Source organism: Leopardus geoffroyi, chromosome D3 (genome assembly GCF_018350155.1).
Source record: "Leopardus geoffroyi isolate Oge1 chromosome D3, O.geoffroyi_Oge1_pat1.0, whole genome shotgun sequence".
Lineage (NCBI taxonomy): Eukaryota > Metazoa > Chordata > Mammalia > Carnivora > Felidae > Leopardus > Leopardus geoffroyi.
Genome location: NC_059339.1, coordinates 55,703,684 through 55,729,814, shown reverse-complemented (window position 1 = coordinate 55,729,814; position 26,131 = coordinate 55,703,684).

The window sequence follows — 26,131 nt, the reverse complement described above, 5'->3', positions numbered from 1 at the left end:
TTTCTGGCTTTTCAACCTCAATTCTCAGACTGGCTTCATAATAATTGTGGCTTATAAATTCTGTTCGAACAAGTTCTAATGGAAATAATGTAATTGTTGTGAGTTTGGATATCACATTATATATTTTGACACCAAGCATTTTCTATCTTGGAATTTTATTGTGAACAGTCAGGAAAATGTTGGCTTGACAAAGGGGTAAGTGCAATTGCTTTAAATACTTTATGCCTTAAACACTATGAAGAAATTGTGCCCTAATTCCTGCTTTACAACTAATGAATAGCCTGGAGTGTTTTCCTATAATTTTTCATATTCAGAAATTGACTGTACATGTTCTAAAGAGTGGGTAAACTGCACCTGTGCTGTGTTTCCTATTATTTTAGGAAAGTAAATATAAAGAAAGTGTTCTCTCTGTCAGCATTTTAATCCTGACAACCACCATTTGGGTGTCTGTCCACCTACAACCAATAACCGCCATCTTTGTGGATAATTCTGTGAAGTAGAGAAGGCATGCAAGTCAGGACATACAAACTAGTTTTGCCTGTGTCACATAGTTATTTTGTATCCACGGATATTTCATCTTGGTTGGGGGGGGGTGGTCTCATTTACTTTATCAGTAAAATGTAAATAATAATAATTCTCCCATATATCGTAGATATTAAACATGTGAAAGTTATTTAGTCTACGTAAATATATCATTAAATGGGCCATTTACCTTTGACGAAATCTTTAGCCTCTCTGTCCTGTCATGGATTTGTATCTTAACATGAGCAAGTAGAGAATAGAGGAAAAAGCACCTTCCTTAGAATCAGGCAGGCCTACACTGGAATCCAAGTTCCACCATTTGCTAGCTGTGAAATCTCAGGCAGTTTACTCAGCCCTTCTGAGTTAATCTGTAAAATATGATCAGTAACTTCTTTTGGCGTTTTGGGCGTTAGAGTTAATATATAATGTACCCGCTCTGTAGTATATATACTTAATATAGGTGCACTTATTTTTAGATGCATAATCTTCTTTCCTCTGTGCTTCAGGAGAACATAGCAGGGCTAGAAACAGCATGATGAATATCTATCTCATCACTTCATATACTCTGAGCTTCAGATGGAGCTTGGAGGCAGCATCTGTAGGAATATCACCTCTGCAGAGCAGCGTACTAATATCTGGATGACTTCAAGGAATGTGTTTAGCCCCCTCCTTCCTCACCTATCAAAGTGGATAACAATACCATCTTCCTAGGGGGTCGAAAGGAATACATACCTGTGCCTGGTATATAGTTAATGATTGATAAACATGTGATTGCTTTACTGAATTTGGTAAGGAAAGAGAGCATTATACCTCTAAAATTACCACTGCCCATCAGTGAATTCATTCTTTCTCTTTCCTGCATCGGATCCCGGACATGTCCCATAGCTCTTTTTCATCCTTTTTAGTCAGAAGAATAAATTTCATCTGAGCCATGTAAATGTCTCTCTGGGATAATAAGCAAAATTTTAAAATCACTCAAAGTTTCTCCCTTTTTCCCAGTTCAGAGTGGGAAGCCTACAGAGGAGGACAGGAGCAGGACTGATGTTCCCCTCCTGCTTCCTTTCCTTCCCCCATCCCTCCTGCATTATTAGCTGTCCTCTGTCAGGTAGCCCAGGCTTATGGAGCCCAGGGGAAGAAGACATTAGGGGAAATTCCTGGTTTGTGTGACTGTTTCTTTGGGGGCTGATACACAGTTGTTAATTCTTTCTCTCATGAATGCACTTTCTGTGTTTTTTAGAGATCCCACCAGGGCATCCCTTGTTCACATAATTGCCTTTCTTATGGCCGGCCATTTTCCACTGTCCCTTTACCTGCTGGTGTTCTGGCTTCCACCTAGTTTCACATATTAACTCCTTTGAGATTCCTCTGTTCTTCAGAGAAGTAATCCTCTTGAGAGGAATCCTTTCTAAAATGACCTCAAGCTTGTGTTTTTCCAAAGATTAGCCAAGTTTACCTTGGCCCAAGGGAAAATCCATGCTTCCTTGCCCCACATTTTGTTGAAACACTGTGCATTCCCAATACTGTCTCTCCCCCCCCCCCCCTTCCTTTTTCAAGTTAAAATTCCATGGTGCTCAGCAGACTCTCAGAATGATCCCCTTGGAAGCCCTCAGGCAACTAAACTCATCCTCCCCTGCAGGGGATCGGTGGGGGTAGAAGATACGTGTAACCCATCAACAACTACCCCCAAACTCACTTTCCCATTTTAATTTGCAAATTCTTCCCTTAGCTTGCCTTGAGAGGGAAGCCTTTCACACTTCAAAGACTATATTCGGAATTTTCTTCTTCCTTCTAATACAGGATTGGAAGGAGTCTATCTAAAGTTAATAAAGTCAGTTTCACAATGCAGAAGCATGTTTTGCTTATAGTCAGTCACTTTAAGATCTGAAAAATATTTGGTGCCTATTATATTGTTCTCAGATTTTGAGGCTCAGCCTAAGGCAGAGTAATTCCGTTTTAGAATTTTGTTAGAAATATTGAATATTGCAACTCAAATTAAAGTTGGTTGCCTCATGCCCAGATACAGCACCATTCTTTTTTTTTTTTTTTCTTTTTTTTCTTTTTTCCTGCTGTAAGAACAATTAGATTAATTTTATTGAGAAAAAGAAGAATTAACAGTTGGGTTACTAATCAAGTACTGTCCATCCCCCCCACCCCCCCCCCCGGTTTACTGAGAAATGATTGACATACATCACTATATAAGCTTAAGGTGTACAGCATAATGATTTGATTTACACATATTGTGAGACGACTGTACAATAGGTTTAGTTGACCTCCAGGATCATCTTAGGTAGATACAATAAGAAAAAAAAAAACTTCTTGTGATGAGAACTCTTGGGGTCTACTCTCTTAACAACTTTCTAGTACATCATACAGCAGTGTTAGCTATAGGCACCATGTTGTACATCACATCCCTAGTACTTATAAGTGGAAGTAAATTTATACCTATTGAACACTTTCCAATTCCTCCTCCTCCTACCTCCTCCCCCCATCTGATTTTATTTTCTATGAGTTTGATATTTGGGGCTTTGGTTTTTATTTTTTGTTGTTGTTGTCAAGATTCCACGTATAAGTGAGATCATATGATTATTTATCTGAATAAGATTCCAGTGTGTGTATGTACGTGTGTGTGTGTGTGTGTGTGTGTGTGTGTGTGTGTGTAATTCACCTATTTATCAATTCATCCACTGATGGACACTTAGATATTTCCATATCTTGGCTATTGTGAATAAAGCTGCTGTGAACATGAATGTGGTGGTGCAGGCATATTTTCACATTAGTATTTTTGTTTCCTTTGCCTATATTCCCCAAAGCGGAATTACTGGATCTTATGGTTGTTCTATTTTTCATTTTTTGAGGAGCCTCCATATTGTTTTCCACAGTGGCTGTAGCAATTTATGTTTCCACCAGCAGTGCGCAGCCATCTCCTTTTTTTCCACTTCCTCACCAGCCTTGGTCATCTTTTTGTTGATGGCTACGGTAACAGATGTGAGGTGATATTTTATTGTGGTTTTAATTTGCCTTTCCTGAATGACTAGTGATATTGAGCATCTTTTTTTTGTATCTGTTGGCCATTTGTATTTCTTCTTTGGAAAATGTCTATTCAGGTCCTTTGCCCATTTTTAAAACTGGATTTTTTTTTTTTTTTGCTTTGAGTTGTAGGAGTTCTTCATAACATTTTGGACATTAACTCCTCATCAGATATATGGTTTGCAAATGTTTTTTCTCATTCTGTAGGTTCTTCTCACTTTATTGATGTCTACTTTTGCTCTTTAACTTAATGTAGTCTCACTTGTTTATTTTTAATTTTGTTGCTTGTGCATTAGGTGTGATTTCCAAAAAACCACCAAGACCCATGTCAAGGAGCTTTTTTCCTATGTCTTCTGTTAGGTTTTAGGTTTCTCTCATGGTTTCAGGTCTTACATGTAAGGCTTTAATTCATTTAAAGTTAATTTTTATGAGCACCATTCTTTACTTAAAAGAAATGCAATGCCAACATCCAGAAAAGAGGAAAAAAAACATTAAACTATAATTTAAAATTTTACAATTTTGGTCTCACTTAAAAATTCCAAACTTGAAATTACATTGCATTAATTATGCTATCATATTATTACTAACATTGTTAACAGTTATGAGAGGGTATAATTAGTAGATCAGTGAAATTTTTTGTGTGTTTATGAAAGAATATTTGCATGGAGAAGAATTAGAAGGGATGAATAAATATGATTTTCTTCAATCAGTACAGTTTAAAGTTGTATGATCAGTCCATAGATTTTTTTTTTTTTTTTAATTTTTTTTTCAACGTTTATTTATCCTTGGGACAGTTAGAGACAGAGCATGAACGGGGGAGGGGCAGAGAGAGAGGGAGACACAGAATCGGAAACAGGCTCCAGGCTCTGAGCCATCAGCCCAGAGCCCGACGCGGGGCTCGAACTCACGGACCGCGAGATCGTGACCTGGCTGAAGTCGGACGCCCAACCGACTGCGCCACCCAGGCGCCCCAGTCCATAGATTTTTTTAATGGCACAGAAGCATTTCTCTTTTATTAAATAAGATTATTTTAAAAACCAATTCTCTACAAAAACATTCAAAAGCCTTTTTTGTTTGCTGTGATAGGCTATGCCATGAAGAGACGTTGTGAACTTCTCCTTGATGTAGGCATGGTCAAAGATTCATTGTACTTGCTTATAGTAAATTTGTTCCTCAGTAAATTAATCCCTTTAAAACATCAACCAATCAACTAACCAACCAATAGTCAGACAATGAAAGGCATTATTAATGTCTTTGCAAGTCTGTGACAGTTGAGCATTTCTATGTTCCAAGCACTATCCAGATGGATTTATAGTTTAGTCAAGGATGATAAGAGTAATCCTGGCCAAATGATTGCCAGAGGTAGAGAGATACTAGCAAGGGTAGGAGTAGGGGTTTAGGAGCTTGAATTTCAGTATGACTATACATTAGAATTTGGGGTGGGGACAAGAGTGGAAAAGATTAAATCTAAAGAGTGGAGGTTAAATTAGATCATGCAGTTTTGTTAACGAATTTAGATCTTCTCTAAGGAAAAACAATCAGTTAAGAAATCTAGGTCAGATAAAAACCTTATGTGTCTTGATTTCCTTTATAGATTATAACTCTCTTGATGGTAGGGTCCATTTTCCCCATGCTTTGAATGATACCAGCATTTTGTCTAGAACTGTGCACAAAGCAGGTGCTAAAATATATGCTCACTAATGATGATGAGGAAGACTTGCTTCTAGAAAATTAGCTTCATCAGAACACATGACTAAAAGTAGTCCCCTAAAAGCTACTGGATTTTAGGTTAAAAGGGAATGGGAGCACCTTGGCGGCTCAGTTGATTGAGCATTGGACTCTTGATTTTGGCTCAAGTCATGATCTCAGAGTTGTGGGATGGAGCCCAGCATCTGGTTCCACACTGACTGTGGAGCCTGCTTAGGATTTTCTCTCTCTCCCTCCCTCCCTCCCTCCCTCCACGTCTGCCTCTCATCCCTGCTTGGAAAAAAAATGAGGAAAAAGAAAAAAGAAAGAAGAAGAAGAAAAAGAGAATGTAGTACATTCTTTAAAAAACAGGCATGTAACTTTCTCTGTGAGACTTTGGGAAAGAATAAGGGTGACCTTAATGGGGAAAACACTGACCTTAAAGTTAGACAGACCTAAGCTTTTATTTTCTACTTGCTATATGAGGCCTTGGGTCTCATCTCTCTTCATCTATGAAGCAAAGGTAATAATAGTTTATTCATAAAGTGGTTCTGAAAAGTAGACAGCAAAATGCATATAGTAAAGTACCTGATGCAATAAATAATAGTGAGATTCTGTATATGCATAATAGTAAATATTTTTATTTCACAACCTTAACAAAATGTTATACCTTCATGGTGACATTTGTTCAAATAATAGAAAAAAAAATAGATGTATTTTTAGCTGATTACAAAGTAACATACAACCAAATTTTCGTTCCCCCCCCCCCCCAAATTTAGTTTAATTTCTGGTTCCTATGGCCAGTAAGTTATAAAGTATTGAATAAAGCTCAAGAACCAGTCATCTGTAGAAGAAAAGACCGTAAAGTCCACCACCAGTGGACTGGCAAGGAGGGAAATTCACATGGGATGCGGCTGTTGATGTTCTGAAGAAAAACTCTTAGGGAGGGAACTCACTGATCTGAGATGACTAAACCTAGGGTTTCCTTGGAAATGTTAATAGCAATGTGTCTAACTTTCATTTTGAGAACATTTAGTTGAGAAAATTTTCAAGTGATTTCTGCAGTTAACAAAATTCATGTGCTAAGAGTTTAACATTAGCAGTGAAAATTAAAGGTAAAAAACAGATTATGTGCTTATTTCTTCCAGGATAAAAACAACTACGAAATACAGTGTTATGTTCAAGGCGGGGAAAAAGAAACAGAAATTCATGGCCTTACCACCTAATCTAAAAAAAGGTTTAGAAAAAAAAATGTTTTAAGGAGGAAATGCCCAAACAGTATTCATTTATCATGTGGCTCAGTGACTGCCCAAGAGGTTCTGTTATCATTAGGGGTTGTCCTTCCACCATTTCATTCTCTTAAAAAGGTTGGGATTGTAGGCGAAAGACTGGAAGAAAATATAGGAGTGACGGTGGGTGGAGGCAGAAATAATGGAACAGCAGCAAATGGAACCTGTACCAGAATACACGGCCCTGTCGTTCCTTTCTCATTCTTGGATGTCTGCCCAGGATGATCACCTCAGAGAAGGAAGTCTCCCCTAACCCCCTGTCGTGGATAACTGTGTCCGCCAAAAAGATGTGTTGGAGCCTTAATCCCCCAAGGAAAGAAAGATTTGGGGACACAGAGGCACAGGGAAGAAGCCCATATGACGCCGGAGGCAGAGACCGGAGTGACGAGGCTGCCAGCCGAGGAATGCCAGGCATTGCTGGCAGCTACCAGCAGCTCGGAAGAGGCAGTGACAGATTCCTCCGTAGAGCCTTCAAGGGTCCCTGCCAACACCTTGGTTTCAGAATTCTGGCCTTCAGAACTGTGAGAGAATAGCTGTCTTGTTTCAGGTCACCCAATTTGTGGTTATCAGGGAGGGCGGCTTTAGGGAACTAACACAACCCGGAGTAGGTCTATTCCCATGAGAAGCCTCCTTGAGCTTCTGTTCTTCTTCCTCAAAGTCCTTTTTTTTTTTTTTAAATTTTATTTATTTTTGAGGGAGAGAGACACAACATGAACAAGTGAGTGGCAGAGAGAGAGGGAGAGAGAGAATCCAAAGCAGGCTCCAGGCTCTGAGCTGTCAACACAGAGCCTGATGTGGGGCTTGAACCCAAGAGCCGTGTCATCATGACCTGATCTGAAGTCGGACACCCAACTGACTGAGCCACCCAGGCGCCCCTCAAAGCCCTTTCACAATTTAAATGAACGAATTAATGTGTAGTTGGTTTTAAATTCTCGCCTGCCAGAATATAAGCAGGACATTTTTCTTTTTTTTTTTTTTAAACCAGGGCATTCTGAGGGAAGTGACCATGGATATTCTATGTATTCCTGTAACCTCAGCACTGCTATATTGCCTGGAATAAATTGATAATAAATATTTAAAAAATTTTTAATGTTTATTTATTTTTGAGAGAAAGAGAGACACAGAGTGCAAGTGGGGGAGGGGCAGACAGAGAGGGAGACCCAGAATACAAAGCAGGCTCCAGGTTCTGAGTAGTCAGCACAGATCCCAACAAGGGGCTCAAACCCACGAACCACAAAAACATGACCTGAGCCTCAGTCACATGCTTAACCAACTGAGCCACTCAGGTGCCCCTCAATAAATATTATATATATATATATTTTTATATATTATATATATATTTATATATATAGTTTATATATTATATATATTTTTATATTATATATATTTTATATATATATTATATTAAGAGAGAATCTTAATCAGAAATGAACTGTTGTGTTACCTCTAAATGTGTACATATCATAACTCCATATAATTCTGAAGTCAGGTCTGTCAGTTTCTATGTCAGTTAAAAATCTTTTACTTACATGCAATGGAAAACAAAATTCAAACAGCTAAAACAAACAAATGAACAAAAGAGTTATACACGGGCTTTATCTTCAAAGTCCAGTGGTACAGCTAGCTGTGGGTGAGGACGGGTCAAGCCACCTGTTTAAACAATATCACCAAGATCTGGCTTCTCTTTGTCTCTGCTCTGCTTCTACTTGGGTTAGCTTTATTCGCAGGCTCTATATGGCTCCCCTTCTGCTTACAAAATGCCTGAGGCAAGCCTCATCCCTTTAAAGCATACCATCTAAAAAGAGATCAATTATTGTAGCTTGCGCACATGTCATGAGATTGGTTCTCTTTATTTCCATTCGTGAACCAATTGCAGAAAGGCTGGACATAGGGGTCAATCCCGTCCCAGCCGCGTGGCTAAGGATTTGGGAGGAATAAACTCTCCAAGGAAAATCAGAGTACTGTTGATGAAAAAGAGAAGCAATGGATGCCAGGCTGGCAACCAGTTTATTCCTAACAGTTTATTGTGCCATTGAGCACAATAAGATCTCCTAAGGTTGAAAATATTTAGCTTTAATTATGAGAGATTTTGCGTAACAAAATCAACTAGGTGATTATCAGAATTGGCTTCAAAATGAATGAAAGTATTTGGACAAAAGTCAGTGTTCTAGACTTCCTTTTAGAATGCCTGAATTAAACTGTATGTTCCTATTGTATCTCCCATATAATATGAAGAATACGATAACATGGTTTTTGTTCCTAATGTTTATATGCCTCTCCTAGCCTACCCAGCATTAAATCATGAACCTAGCAGGAGATAAATTATTAATAGTTATAGTCATTGTCATCATAGAAATCGGCCTCAAATTTTAATAGACATTCTTCAAATGATTCATAAACATAATTTTGTCACCAAAATTGAACTTTAAAAAAAGCCCTCGCGTTAAGGGGGTATAAAAATATTGATAAAACTAAGAAGTAAAACATTGTTTACATGTTCTGTATATACATGACGATGAACTACATAATAGTGATATTTTAAAAAGAAATTTAAACTATTTTTTATTTTTTATTTTATTTTATTTATTTTTTTTTTAAATTTTTTTTTTCAACGTTTATTTATTTTTGGGACAGAGAGAGACAGAGCATGAACGGGGGAGGGGCAGAGAGAGAGGGAGACACAGAATCGGAAACAGGCTCCAGGCTCTGAGCCATCAGCCCAGAGCTTGACGCAGGGCTGGAACTCCCGGACCGCGAGATCGTGACCTGGCTGAAGTCGGACGCTTAACCGACTGCGCCACCCAGGCGCCCCAATAGTGATATTTTAAAAAGAAATTTAAACTATTTTTTAAATAGAGATTATCTGACCCAGGTCTGAACCTTGGAAATTTTTGGTTTATATAAGGATATTAGTAGAGGGGTGCCCAGTGGCTCAGTCAGTTAAGCATCCGATTTCGGTTCAGATCATGATCTTACCGCTCGTGGGTTCGAGCCCTACGTCTGTCTCTATGCTGACAACTCAAAGCCTGGAGCCTGCTTTGGATTCTGTGTCTCCCTCTCTCTCTGCCCCTCCCCTGCTCACGTTCTGTCTCTCTCTCCTTCAAAAATAAATAAACATAAAAAAAATAAATAAATGAATATTTCAGTAGATCATTATCTTGATCCATTAGAACCATCAATATGCAAGAGTACAATGATAGCCCCTGGCTATCACTGATGACTTACACGTATGTACAAGGTACAAACACAAAAAACATAACTTGAATGTCAGTGGTGCACAGGATGCTGTATGCTACACAAACATGCATTGATTTATGTTTTATTGTATATAGTTGCCCTTTTCATATCTGTTAAAAAGAAGTAAACAGGCAGAATGCGTGTGCAAACGCAGAACCTTCTAGAAGAACCGTTTATGTGGCAGTCTTGAGCACTCTTGTCTCTAAAGAGGGTTTCTCTGTTGTAAAGAATTGATAGATCGCCCTTTAACCCGAGTGAAATATTTCTCAAGAACATCCAATGATCTATTATTTTATGTTCACCCAATAGATTTCTTTCCTAATTAATTTTCTAAATGTCTAATTTATCAGAAAATATTTGTCTTGGCTAGCGGGCAAAAGTATTGATGTGCGTTCTAATTTAAATTAATAAACTGGCATTCTGGTTTTCTAAACAGTGCCCTGTAAGTTTGACAAATGTGAATCTTATCCATTTGGGAAGAGCTGACAAAACTGCATTCCTGGTGCAGAGTCCACGTGGGTCCGAACACGGTACCATGGTGGCTGCTCCATGGTGCGGCTCATCTGAAAGGAATAATCTGAATCCCCTGCTGCCTCCTTTAGGTGCATGGACTGGGATCATTGAAGTAAGGAAGTGCAACATGAGGGGAAAGACAGTTGTCACTCGGTAAGGAAAACCGAAGAAGGAAATAACATGGTATAAACAAGTTCAGACAGTGTTCAGGATCCCTAGTCAAGACGTCTCACTAGAACTGGGTAAATAAAAACAGTGTAACTCTAACACGTTTATCAGGGTCTTTACTTATAATAGGTCTTTCCCTGGAAGGTGTATATGTAATTAATTTTAAGTCTAAACTCAAGATTTTGTGTTAATTTGACAGAAATACACATTTTTTGTGACAAGGAGGAAAATCACCACCATGTTCAGCAAGGTTACTTCTACTCAATGTGTATTTCAAATTAGGTGGAGAGAAACAAATAGCAAAGAAAGAAATAATACTGTTTTAGGAGTTTGGGAGATTGATTCTTAATATTTGATTCATTTTTTTAAGCAGTCATGGTAAACCTTCATGACCAAAGTCATTTACAGGCAAACAGATATATAAATTTCTACTACTCTTATTTTAACTATTAAGGTAGCATGAAGTGAATATACCACATGATTGTTTTATTCTTACTATTCCTCCATCCATTCATTTGACAATTATGTACCAGAATACAAGGATGAGCAAGACAGCCACATCTGTTCTCATTGAGCTTACAGTCTAGTAGAGAGAAGACAGACAGTTACATAACTGATAACCACAAAGTATGATGAAGGCTCACCATGTATCATGTGGGCTCTCAATTAGTTAGTTCTGTTAGTTAAAGCAGCAGTTTTCAAGTATTTTCCTGCCATTAGCCCCCGACAGCTGATATCCCCAGTGAGGCACCCCTTATTTGGACAATAGTCAAGGTTATGTTCAATTATCATCAAGGCGACTAGCTCCATTCTTTTTTCTTCACATCAGAAAAGGATATTGGAATTTAGGTGAACTGGAATAATACAGCATAAAGTTCAATTGGCTTGGATGTAAACAAAAATAGCTTAAAAGTATATCATTAAATTTTTTTTTTTTTTTTGTAATTTTAGAGAGTGAGAGCGCGCAAATGGGGGAGAGGGACAGAAGGAGACAGAGAGAATCTTAAGCAGGCTCCACGCTCAGCACAGAGCTGGATGCACGGCTTGGTCCCATGACTCTGGGATCATGACTTGAGCAGAAATTAAGACTTAGATGCTCAACTGCCTGAGCCACCCAGGGACCCCCGAAAGTATACCATTCTTAAATTGACCTAGCTCTGAACTTCAAAATGGATCATGCACAGTACTATCTTAGAACTTAAATACTGAACATCCAACTACTATGTGTTTTAGTTGTTTGATAATTTAAAGAATTGCTTTAAAAAAAAAAAGTTTATTTATTTATTTTGAGAGAGAAAGAGAGACCACGTGAGCAGGGGAGGGAGAGAGAGAGGGAGAGAGAGAATCCCAAGCAGGCTCTGCCCTGTCAGCACAGAGCCTGATACAGGGCTTGAATTCAAGAACCGTGAGACCACAATCTGAGCTGAAATCAAGAGTCCGTTGCTTAACTGACTGAGCCACCCAGGTACCCCAAGAATTGCTTTTGAAACACACCGATTTGAGGTAATATATTTATGATCAGGATGACAGAACAGGGAATAATATTTTATTTTATTTAATTGACATAGAATGTTAGTTTCAAGGGTATATAGTGATTGGATAAGTCTGTACATAATGCTGTGCTCACCACAGTGTAGCTACTATCTGTCACCATACAACACTGTTACAATATCATTGACTACGTTCCCTATGCTTGCCTTTCATCCCTGTGACGTATTCATTCCATAACTGGAAGCCTATGTCTCCTACTCCTCTTCACCCATTTTGTCCATACCCCTCTGGCAACCGTCAGTTTGTTCTCTCTATTTATGGGTCTGTTTCTTCCTTGTTTATTCTCTTGTTTTGTTTTTTAGATTCCACATGTAAGTGAAATCATATGGTATTTGTTTTTCTCTGCCTGACTTCTTTCACTTAGCATGATACCTTCTAGATCCATCTATGCTGTCACAAATGTCAAGATCTCATTCTTTCTTATGGCCGAGTCATATTCCATTATATATACATATACGTATACCACATCTTTATCCATTTATCTATCAATGGACACTTAGGATGCTTCCATATCTTTTTGTTACAATTTTTTAATGTTATTTACTTTTGAGAGAGAGACAGACAGAGCATGAACAGGGGAGGGTCAGAGAGAGAGGGAGACACAGAATCCGAAGCAGGCTCCAGTCTCTGAGCTGTCAGCACAAAGCCCGACATGGGGCTTGAACCCACAAACCGCGAGATCATGACCTGAGCTGAAGTCTGACTCTTAACCAACTGAGTCACCCAGGTGCCCTGAATAATATCTTTTATATATGAAAAATTCACATAAGTTGGCAAGAAACGTCCCAAAGAAAATGGACAAATGACTTAAGTACATTATGCATAGATTAATAAATCCAATGACTAATAAATGCATAAAAAATATTAAGCCCTAATTCCAACTAAAACATGCAAATAAAAATAACTACATAATAGATATTATTTTTCACAGATCAAATGAGGAAAGATTAAGAAAAATAATACCTATCACTGGGGGTGCTGTAGTTGAATAGGGACTCTCATATACTACTTTTGGTGATCATATAAATTGGTACAACCTTTTTTTAGTTCATTGCTTTTATGAATATATAATTGTAAGAAAATCTGTTAGGAAAAGAACTTTGACCTCGTGAACTAACTGAAAGGGTGAGATTTTTTAAAAATTGCAGATATATTTGAAAGTCTATCTCTTCCGATCTAAAACTTACTTGCCACTCTTTCTTTCTTGAGATGACTATTATTCTCAAGCAGATGTAACATTCTTACAATTGTGCTTACTTACTTTTACTATATATACACATATTGGCCAACAAATATATGCCATTTAAAGTGGTTTCAAACATTACTTAAATTATATTTATGATATGGTATATATCATTATGTAACCTCCTTTTTTCCTGTCAACAATGTCTTGAGGTTTATCCGTGTTGGCACATGTCATTTATGTTAAAGTTTGTACAATATTCCATTATATACGTATTCTAATTTGCGACTGTGTATAAATAAATATACGTGTAATACGTGTCTAGTTCCATTCACCTATCAGTAGACGCTTGTGTGATTTCCAAGTTTTTTGTATCACAAAGTATGCTGGATTTAATGCTCACATACATACCTCCTCTTGTACAGATTTGAGAAAAGAAGTCCTGGGCTGTATTCACAGATTACAAAGAGAATGTAAGATAAGATGGTGAACTTAACCTATAGTTTTGATATTTTAAAGTTTATACACTTGCTGGTTGGCTATGTTATGGAGCAAGCTTTGTGGTTTTAGTCTTTTGCTTTTGAGAAAGAGCAAAAGAGAGAGCATTGCATGTGACTAACAGACGAAGCCATCCCAGTGGGCTTCATACACTTCATGTGCAGGAAGATAGACAAGGTGTTTTTGCTAATAAAGATCAACTGAGATATGGATTCTTCTGAACTACCCAAACAATACCAGCCATTTTCTTGGAGGCAACTGTGGTTTGGAAAAGTTTAACCTCTCAGGGGTGCCTTCTTGTTGTTGGTTTTTTTAAATATATATATATATTTATATATATATATATATATATATATATATATATATATATATATAAGGAACATTGTCTTCAGATGTTTTGAAGTCTTCATTTGTTATTCCCATTCTGTGTTCTTTCAGGGCCATCTTTCTTCACAGATTGCCCTGACGTTGGCACCAGAGAGGTCATCGTTAGACATGATCAAGTCGCCCCTGGTTACATCACCCACCAGTGTCATCCTGTGTGTGTGAATTTGAAAGATGTGCTTCTTAGTGTTTCCATCGGGCAATGGGAACTTGATCTTCCCAAGACCCAGGTGTCTATTTGTGGTATTACTTTTATGGGAAAGAATAACTGAAATTTTAAACAAAACAACATTAAAGGACAGGTTTTGGACCATAATGTGTTTTCAAGTTGAGAACTGCTTTATCTTTTTTAATTTCTTACTCCAGAATTTAGTAATAATATAGTAACAGGAACTAGCCTTGAGACAAAATGTTAACATTCTAAAAACCTGTACTCAGCAAAGGTAAGTGCAAAGAGAATCCCATTTCCTAGGATATAAGAGAATCAAAGGAAGAATATGGGAGCTGTTTTTCACTGCAGCCTAAAATCATTGTTCCAATTTCTGAGAACTGAGGGTAAACTAAAAATGTGGGATTAATGGAGATTCATTATCATGACCTAAAGGAAAGAAATTACTCTCCCATAAATTCTGGGTAATTTATCTTTTTCACGTTATCTAGTAATGGATTTCTATTTGTTTACAGATTGGGTAGGAACACTTTTTTTCACAAGTGGCCAGAGAAACTTGCCATCTTTTCTCTGACTTCATTTATCTGAAGCTTTGGTGGATCTGGAATTTTTATTTGTTTGGCCCCAAAGCAGATAGGTAAATACTGTATTTTATATTTAGTGATTAGGAGGGTATAACCATTCTTAACGGCTAATTTCATTTAGTCACAAATATACAGTTTCTGCCAATGTGAAGAAAGACCTAAGTGGGCTTGTTCATTGATGGCAAAAAACCTGAACGACTGAATTCATTGTGATCTAACAACAACAACAATTAACCTCATCTATTAACAGAATATTCTTGTTAAAAATACTCATACACTAGAGGGAAAGACTTTTCATGCTCATGTTTTCCTAAACAGAGAGATGGTAAATTATTTGTTCTCTGTGATTTATTGATTCTTCATAAAAGATATATACTGCCTGTGGGAGCTTTTAGGAGGCAATTAAGTTCATCAATTCTTACCATACACAATTCAGAAATGCTGAAGACTGAAATTAGAGTAAGTAGCTATAGTAACTTTTCAAAAAATCTAATAACTAGGTTTATTATTAGTTTCTAATTAATGGTCTAAAACTAAACCAACTTCTCAGAGCTGTTTATGATTGCATTTTGCAAGATTCATTTAAAAGGAACAGATGAAAACCTGCCTAATCTGCTTAAAAATATGGAAGTTGGGAAAATAAATGTAACTTTTTGAAGATTACTGATGATTTCAATGAAAAAAAAAAGGGACAGGATGAAGTCAAAGGATTTAAGTAAAACTGTTACTTTTTTTTTTTTTTTGCATTTGTTACCCTGAGTAATCAAGAAATTTATTCCTGACTGCACACATTTTTCTGCTGAATTGTATTATACTTTTAGATAGCAAAGAAGCAATGAAATAAAGAGGACTGTGTAAATAAGATTAAGCTGTTCTCTAACTATGCTATTAAAATTTATACATAAGTACCAAGATATAATAGGTTCGTGAGCAAAATCTTAGAACAGGAGGGCGTACATGAGTAGAAGTGTTGCTTAGCACCACGAACTTCCTCTACGCCCTTCAAACTCTTCCTTTCCATGGGCTATAAATTTAAAAAAAAAAAATTATAACTGTTAAAACTACATGAAAATAGCTATGTAAATTATAAAATACAAATCGTGGTTTTGTTCTGTAGGAATGTAAAATATCCTATTAAGTTATCAGATATCAGAAATATCCTATTAAGTCAGAAAATAAAATCACAGAAAAGATCAGGAGTGCCTATTCCTGGGAAGATCCCTTCGTGTCAAATTGTCAAGTAATAGCGCCCCCTTCCCTACCATTTTAGTCCTCTATATCTGAATATTTCACAATTTATTTCAGACTTTTATTTTTTTTATCAATGCAATGATTTATCTACCATCATTGAGATGTCAAAAGGAAAAGGTATGTACTGTGATTTGATGCTCTAAAGAAATTAATATCTTTATATCTGCATCTATTGGCTATTTATTTCTATTAGTCTCTCTCTTGGGATGTGGTAGCAGATAATGGTTAAGAAAATAAATTCTGAGATTATGGTTTGAATTTGAGCCCCACCCACTTACTAGCCGAGCAACCTAGCGCAAGGTCCTTATCCATTCTGTACCTCAGTTTCCTCCTCTTTAAAATGGGGATAATACTGTACTTTTGCCTAGGCCTTTTTTTTCCCCCTGGGGATTAACTAACTATATTAATACAGTTGACCCTTGAACAGCAAGGATTTGAACTACAAGCCTCCACTTGTACGCAGATTTTTTTATAGTATGGTATTGTGAGTGTATTTTCTCTTCCTCATGATTTTCTTAATAACGTTTTCTTCTCTCTAGCTTACTTTATTGTAAGAATAGAGTATATAATACATTTAATATGTCAAATATGTGTTAGTTGTGTTATTAATAAGACTTCTGGTCAACAGTAGGCTATTAGTAGTTGAATTTGGGGGGAGTCAAAAGTTATATCTGAATTTTAAATGATATGTTGTTCAAGGGTCAACTGTATATGGAAAATGCTTTAAAAAGTCTTTGGCATAGAGTAAACACTATAAAAGTATTTGCTATTGTCATCTGTGTGTTTAAGTACAGTATATAAGTTTTATTTTTAAAAAGGCTAACCTCTTTAAGAAATAGAGAGTGCTAGCAAATGGAAGGGAGATGGTTGAGGTAAAGAAAAAGATCTTTGTGAGGAATATAGGTGGCCATGACAAAGTGGCCTGGCTCAGGAATCAGTCACTGTGTTGATCACCAGGGTGAATTCAACTGATCTAGACATTCGTGTCTCGCTCACATGAATCTGGGTTTGTTTTAGGAACTAGGAGAGAATCAGGCATAATTCTGGTTTTGGGCCAGGCCTTACTTCTGGTCTGTCTCTTCAGTGAGTTGTACTGAGTAGGTTCCCCTATGAGGAAGCTTTCAATTTTCCAGGGCTACACCCACTTTGGTCCAACACTCAGATTTAGTATTTGCAGGCTCAAATGTGTCTTACATGTCTTATTCAAGGATGTAAGTCATATGCTCCATATGAGTCCTATCAAAACTAAACAAAATGTGTTTATTTTCCCACCTGCTGTCTTCTTTTTCTTCTTACATAGTTGGTTCAGAATGTGGGAGGAAGGTTAAGGGATGAAATTTATTGAGCCCTCTCAGACCCTGAGTCATATTCTTCTATTTTTGTTCATGGACACATTAAAGGAACAAGAAAGCATAATTTCTTGTTTATTGCAAGAAATTTGCAAACCTTACATGTTATTCATTTTATTGTTAGAGAGAGGCACCAAAATTTTACTATTCTTAAGGATAACAGACAAAAGTCGTACCTTGTCAATCCTAATGGATCCCCAAGGGACAGATGTCTGCCATTATCTATATCGTAAGATTTAGTCGTTTGAGTACATAGAGGGAAAAGCGAACCTAACCCCATTTATTTGAAGTAATTATCTACCCAGATTGAATATGTGCATTCTTTAGGCATAGGTACAAGTACTTAATGCCTGGCAAATCCAACAAATACATTGTATACTTACATCAAGTAGATGACAGTAATACTAGGGGTTCAGACCTGGGAAGGGTAAATATAACTTTTCTTGAAGAAATCAGTAGTTTATTCTTCTGATATATGCTGAAAGGAATAGATTCAAGATTGTTTAACACCAGTTAAGAATAGGCTGCTAACAAATTGAGGGCAAACTTGTGTACAAACTTGAGGTATTTCAAGGTGAGAGAAGATTAAAAAGTAGCAACTATTTATTTATTTACTTACTTACTTATTTTTGAGAGAAAGAGAGAGCAAGTGAGCAAGGGGCAGAGAGAGAGAGAATCCCAGAAGGGGCAGAGAGAAAGAGAGAGAGAGAAGTGGGGCTCACCCTAAGTGGAGCTTGAGCTCACCTGAGGCAGAGCTCAAGTTTACCCAAAGCAGGGCTCGAACTCACGAACTGTGAGATCATGACCTGAGCTGAAGTTAGATGCCTAACGACTGACCTACCCAAGTGCCCAAAGTAGCAACGTTTTATATATATCAGTCTAAAAACCATTTGATTTACTATCTTGATAATTTAAGTATTATTTCTTGGTCTTACCTTTTTCTCATCATATATAATTGTGAATATTAATTGGTATATTTGATGCATAAGTACTTCTGTGACTAAATTATTTATTTTTATGGGAAATTAAACCCCAAAGAGTGAATGACGTATCGTTTTCGTACCCACTTCAGTAATCAAGCCTGATCTACTAAGGGCTTACACTTATCGATACTTCCTATATGCAAGACACTGGTTTAAACACTTTCTTTACTTCATTTAATCCTTGTAATAGTCCTTGTAGATAGTTACCAAGATCAACCCCATTTTACAGATGAAGACATTTGTTTTTAGAGAGACTAACAGACTTGCAAGAACCACACTGTTTTTATGCAGTAAGGTAGAGTTTTGAAGACCTGAAGTGTGATTAAGCACGACCGTATACTCTCGGAGAGAAGCCTAACATCTCTATCAGAAACAGTTTAGCAGAAACTGCCTAGGGAAGCATATTGGTTACAACGCTGATAAAAGGAAAACAGAAGTTATGCCGGTAATAGATTCTGGATATACCTCATAGAAAAAAAAAATTTCCAAGAATGAAAGCTATTAACATTAATTAAAATAAAGCAAGGCCTAATGAGATAACACATCATGGCTTGGAAAAAACTCAATGCAAAGTCAATGACGTGATAAGCTAGAGTTTATGGTTTGGTTTTTTCTTCACAAGCGGAGGCCATATCATAGAAGGCAGGATGTACAGAATGGTAGAGTGATGAGCTTGGCACACCTCCTTCCCCCCTAAAGGCAGCCATTTAGACTAGATACAATTATTAAAGTAAAGAGTCATTTAAAATCTCTGGAAATTATCGTAAGGACATCCAGCAAATGGGAAAATAGTCAAGAAAATATACTAAATCACTGTTAACAACAGAGTGTGGCATTTAAGCCACAACCTGGTCCTCTGCCTCTGTCCCCATCTTAATGGAAACTCTCTTCTCTGGGTGTTCTACTATGGGAAAATGAAGACAAAGTGTTAAAAGCCAACAATACACAGAAAACCTTGAAAGTAGTAGGAGAAAAACAACTCATCATATTTAAGGAAACTCCTTAAGTTTTCCTTACTTTCCTCATCAGAAACAATGTCAGAAAGAAGTCAGGTGACAGTCAAAGCACTGAAGGTAAAAACTACTTCTATCACCACAAAACTCATATCCATAATAGTGATTTTTCAAAAATGAAGAGTATTGAATTTTTTTTCTTAAACCAGAAAATAACATATTAGAGCACTATTAATGAAAACGTATCATAAATAAACTGAATTTTATTGGTACTGATTCAGACAAAATAGGGAACAAATAAAGAAAATCTATCAAACATTCAGGTGTTTAGCACAACTACTATGGATATTGGCAGGCATCTTGATAATTGAATTTTGTAATTTTCAGTTCAGTGTTTGGCATCATATAATTACCTTTAAGCTTTGGGGTGTCTGGGCATAAATAAAATCTTTCCCTTTTAATTAGAGATAGAAAGACTAATTGGTACATCCAATAGGACACAATACTTTTTGTAAGACTATATATCACTACTATCTGCTTAAAACATGCATATGGGAATTCCAAAGGTTATAACCAGTTATGTTCCTTCAATAAAAAAGATAGTATCTATCTTTTAGGGATCTGAAAGATAGTATCTTCTTATTTTAATGATTCAGATTTTGAATGTTTCTTTTAACCACAGAGCAAAGGACACATATGTTTAGGTTGGCATTTACAGGTTTTCTAAATCAGCGTCCTATCTCAGCTTACCAAATTTCTAAAATTTCTCAATGAATACTTAAAGTGTTTATTATAGGACACTTTTAGGTGGATTTTTTTAAGTTATTAATTTTCCTCACAATTACTCTCTGAATCTCAAAAGGAAGACTGTCATTGGTGATCCCAAATACTGTCACAGACCATTAGAAGTTGAAAATGTTTTGTTGATCCATAATGATATGGATGAAGTAAGGATACTTTAGGAAATTTCTCCAATAACTGAATTAATTCAATTACTAATTCTAAATTATACTTTTAAAATCAACTTCTTTGGGGCTCCTGGGTGCCTCAATCGGTTAGGTACCCTTGATTTTGGCTCTGGTCATGATCTCAGGGTTCGTGAGTTGGAGTCCACATAGGGCTCTACACTGTCAGTGAAGAGTCTGCTTGGGAGTCGGTCTCCCCCTCTCTCTGCCCTTCCCCCACTAATGCGCGCGCGCGTGTGTGTGTGTGTGTGTGTGTGTGTGCGCGCGCGCGCACGCGCTTTTTCTCTTTTTCTGTCTCAAGATAAATAAATAAACTTTATGGGGCACCTGGTGGCTCAGTTGGTTAAGTGTCCAACTCTTGACTTAGGTTCAAGTCACGTTATCTCAGTTCATGACTTTGGGCCAGCATTGGGCTCTACTCTGACAGCAGGGAGTCTGCTTGGGATTCTGTCTCCTCTTTCTCTGCCCCTCCCCCACTCGTATTCTCCCTCTCTCTCTCAAAAATAAATAAACTTTAATAAATAAATAAATAAACTTAAAAAATAAAATAAATTTCTTTTATGAAGTTACAGTAATCATCTATGGTCTCTTTTATCCTTTAAATCCTTTCTGGTATAACAAAATACAAACATTTGAGAACCATTGGTTTTTATTTTCACAAACTACAAAGAAAAACTCAGAATAACAATGGCTTTTGCATTTAATTAATCATAAAGGAGACATATACCAAAAGATAAATTTCACACCTATCTTATTGGCAAGTACCTTTTGCTCCTACAACTAATACCATAGAAAATGCAGGTATAATAACCATCTTTAATTATATCCAAGGGTATACTTCAGTTAAAAGTTTATTTGAACTTTCACTGTGATGGGACAAAAGGACACCTAACGTGCAGCCCTAAACAATCTGTCCCAGTTTGTGAGAAAATAAAAGCAAACAACAGTCACATGCAATGTATTACAACGTTGTCATTGTTGTCCACCATGTAAACATCCACTGGAGCTGAGAAATTCTTAAAGTACAGTTGGCAATGGGAATATGACATCTCATTATGGGATTTATTTTTCGTTTTTTCCTAACTGTAGCTTGGGAAAAATGAAATTAGCACCATTTGGTAACGTGTTAAAATCTCTGCTCTCTGTCCTCTCCTTGCCACCCCCACTCATCCCCAATCTGGTCTGGATCTTTGTTGATATCACCACAAAACTATACGATTAGAGACAACTATCTATCTGATCTGTAATTAGGGGAGTACGACATTCTATGTGCCAAAAACTTCATGGAGAGCACTGATCTTTTCTCTTTTCCTTCTGGTGATTTTGGCATTATCAGTTCATATCTATCATTTTCCCCATGGTTGCATGGGTTTTGCTTACTGATTTCTTGCTGCTTACAAATTTACAGCATCTGGACACTGCTTTTCCAGGGTGTATTTTAATATCTATTTCATCATCAGACTTTTAAGATAGAATTTTGTGTATTATGGTTGATTTTTAATTACCCTAACCCTTAGTGGGCAGATTTCTTGTACTGGCCACATAATAAACCATTGTAGAATCTGTGGGTTGATAGTCTTTCTTGAGTAAGGTAATCATTCTGTTTCATCTGCAGTGGCCAGGGAGGGATGGTCTTGTGGAACAGATTATGGCAGTTCATAAGACTCACTGAAACAGTGAGTGGATGCCCCGCATTCTCATGCCTTCACGTTTTTGTTCAAGTGCTTAGATCTGACTGCTTATGTTTGTTTCTTTTTTTTTTTCCAATTCCTCAAGTATAAATTTTTCCTCTCTTCGAGGACCACCTCATGTCTTTTTTTTTTTTTTTTAATGTTTCCTTATTTTTGAGACAGAGAGACAGAGTGTGAGCAGGGGAGGGGCAGAGAGAGAGAGAGAGAGAGAGAGAGAGAGAAAGAGAGAGGGGGGAGACAGAATCTGAGGCAGGCTCCAGGCTCCAAGTTGTCAGCACAGAGCCCGAGGCGGGGCTTGAACTCACGAACCATGAGATCATGAACTGAGCTGAAGTTGGACGCTTGACCGACTGAGCCACCCAGATGCCCCTAGGACCACCTCATGAAATTTTCCATCCACCAAGCAACCAGGAGGACCTCTTTCTCTCTCAGCCATCCCAGCGCTTTACCTATGTCAAGTTTTCTTAGGACACATGTTACTTTCTTTCTTGGATCATTTGAAGGAACTATTTATCAAATGGCTAATGCGTGCTGTTTGAGGGGGCCTAGTACATAGCAACTCCTTTTCACCTGAGGTTTGAGCCAAATGAGAAATAGGAATCCAGTAGATGGGAATCACACAGCCCCTTATTTATAAAGCCAAAATGTGCTTTCTGGTACTTCTTAACCACCTTGTCACCAACAACGCTGCCCCTGTAAGATTTCTGGTGTAGAGGAAGACATTGTTCTGGCTTTCTGGAGGCAGCTGACTTCCAAGGGGTAGGGGAGGAAGTGGGCTTTTCTCTCTCACACTCAACTGTCAGGTAACTTATTTCAGTTTTGCAGGAAAGGCTAGGGAGTGAGGCAAGAGACAAGGAGTATTTAGTGACGGTCCCACCTCACGAAACCGACACGATGTATATTTAAATACATACCTAATGCTGCTTAGATTTTTGGTTCTGTAACCCCTTGGGCTTCATCATTAAGCCTCTTGTCACCCAGAAGTGTTTGGAAAGGTGTTAGCAGCCTACTGGGAAGTCCCGCTCCTCCCTTCCTCAGGCTGCTTCCTGTATTTCACACCTTTATGGACTCCTTGGGAATGCTGTTGGGTGAATATTTTTTTCCGAGAAGACCCAGAAATAGGCCAAAAGAGTTTGTTACCTTAAAAGATCCCAAGGCTACTCTGTAGCCGAAACCGAAACCTCACTCCCTGTTCTGTCCCGCATCCCAAATTATGTCCAGCTGTGTTTTCCTCCTGAAGAGTCAGAACTCGGTTGCTACTTCTGGGGCTGAGTTTCCAGGTTGCACACACCTATCACAACGCTGACTCTCATTCGTGACATTAGAAATGAAACACACATTGCCAAGGCCCAGAGAGGTAGTGTCGGGAAAATATATGTTGCCAGAACTCATTACTTTATATTGGCTAAGCAGAGATACAGTGATACCTGAGGGAGGGAGGGTGGGTGGACAGGAAAAACCCTGATTTCTGCTTCTCCATAATCCCACTCGGTCTAAACCAGCTGTCTGGAGTTCATGAACTGTAAACAAACAATTAGAAGTCTCCCTGTGTGAGAGATTCATTGTATCTGGGGGCTGGCAATTTACCTACACATGTTGTCCTCTCTCATCATGTAAGTGGCATTTGAGACATGGTAACTTTTTTCAACCTAAAAAAAAAAAAAATTTGCAATTTTGGCTGCCATTGGGCAGGGGTGTATTTTGAGGAGTATTTTTTTATGCATCACCTTCAGGACCCTTCAATTTCCATTTCTCCTGGGAGCCACAGGGATATGTGCTAAGAGGACTTCTCCAGACTTTCGCAAGGGGTATTTTTAGTCCCACGCCTCTATCATGTGCTTCTAAAATTTTATGAATGTTTCAGGCCTCGCCTGAAATAGCAGGAGCAGCCAGGCATCTATTTATTATCGAGTGAGAGATGATAGTGGCATGAATCCTGGTGTCAGTGGTGGAGGTGAGTGAGATGGCTGGAATGTAGGTGTGTTTTGAAGGAGAGCAGCCCGGATTTGATGAGTAGTTGCCCGTGTGGTGTGGAAGGAAGGGGAACAGTTACAAAGAATCTGATGCTTGTGGCCTCAGCCCTGGAAGAGAGGAGTGGCTACCAACAAGGAGCACCTAACCACCCCCCACCCCCAAACCCCCAGGAATGCTGTCAGTCTTTCAAGCTCCCTCCTGTTGTTCTCATCCTCCGGATCCATCACTTGGTGTATCAGTTCCTTTCTTTAAGGGTTATTTCCCAATTACTTACCCTGGGGATTCTCTATTTTGGTCTCAGCGAGCACGTGTCTGTTTACAGATATTGGCTCCTGTGTGGCAGGGCAGGTCTTAACTATTTTTCCACTGTGGATCCTTTTGTGAAGTCTGGTGTAGGCTGGGGGCGGGGGGGGGGGTTCTTATCTCAGAATAATGCTTTTAAATGCATAAAATAAAGTACATATGCTTAAAAAAATAATATTAAAAAACAGTCATCAAGAAATGTTTAAAATTTGTGTCCGTAGTTCTATATGTGTGTGTGTGTGTTTAGTTTAGTTACTTATTTTGAGAGAGACAGAGCATGAGCAGGGGAGTGGGAGAGAGTGAGAGGGAAAGAGACAGAATCCCAGGCACAGAGCCCCACTGCCTGCACAGAGCCCGACTTGGGGCTTGAACTCATGAAACCTATGAGATCATGACGTGAACCAAAACCAAGAGTCAGAGGCTTAACTGACTGAGCCACCCATGCACCCCTACATATGTGTTTTTTGATTAATGCATTAAATAAAAAGTTATACGCTGAGTCCAATAACTAATTTCAAAGTAATGATAAACATAAATGATATTTTAAGATCTTAGCAGCAGGAAAATGTGATAAGAAAATACATGTTTTTTATATTAATGATGAAGTCATAGGCACTACACCTACCACTATGCATGGCTGCATGGCTTGTTGCCCACCAGTCCCCATTGACGGAAATGCTGAATTTTGGTTCTCCAATTGAAATTAATTAGTGAAAATGCAAAGTGGTTTGGTCACATGCAAGTTCACGGAATTCCTTTGAGAATAAAGGAGCTGACCCTAACACATGCTCTACAGTGGAACGTGTTTGAACTTTGCAGTGACGTGAACCTAGTAAGGAAGGGGAGCCCAGGTTTCTCCTCTAACACCTATTATACATAAGGTGCTACACTCGATTTTTTTGTACATTATCCCATTTAATTGTCAAAACAATGTTGCACGTTAGTTATTATTTCCATTCTTTAGATAGGGAATTTAAGACTTCGAGACACAGAGTAATTTGCCCAAATTCCTGTAACTATGAGTTTCTGACTTGGGATGTATACAGATGCAGGTCGGCTCCCACTCCAGAGTTTCATTTCAGAATCACTATGACCTCTGGGCATTTGGGTAGAAATTTTATCACCTCCAGGTGCCTGTAAACTCCTTCATTGCAGGGTTCAAGTTGAAATAGGCTCAGCATCCCCAGCTGGCTTTACAATGTTTCACAGGTAGCTTTAAGCCTATTATATTTTGATTTGTAATCATTAAAATAACTGACTGTCTTTAGAATACAAAAGAAATGTTAAAGTATTTTTCAAATGCCTCTATACTTACCATTTGTATGGAAAAGCAATAGAGGAGTTAATGGGGGTCATCCTGGGGAATCTGATCTCTGGCAAGATCCTGGATAAACTGATCCAGTATTAGCTACAGAGTAAATCCTGTGAATGAAAACTCTTCTTGGAGTGCTTTGCCACTCCAGTGTATGTATTCTTGGTTACGAATTATATATTGAAGCTATACAGGGTACAGCATCCAAATCTCTACATTAATGATAATCACGCCAAAAATAAACAGACTAATTACAGTAACTATAATGAAAACACAACTACTGTTCAATGGTCCTGATTACATAGTTTACTTAGTAAAACACAGCCTTAGAAATTTCTTCCACTGGGAGAAGTAATGGTTGCTAACACGAAATCTTCCTTTTTTTCTATTCAAGGCCTCTAGCGTATTAATTGCACCATCAGCCCATTTATTAATGTTAATGCCTTGCAGTTTGCTAAAAATGAAATTCTCTCGACTTGCTTTAGGATTCCTTGAAATTTAATACCCACCATGATTTGGGGATAGAGGGGTTCCACTGG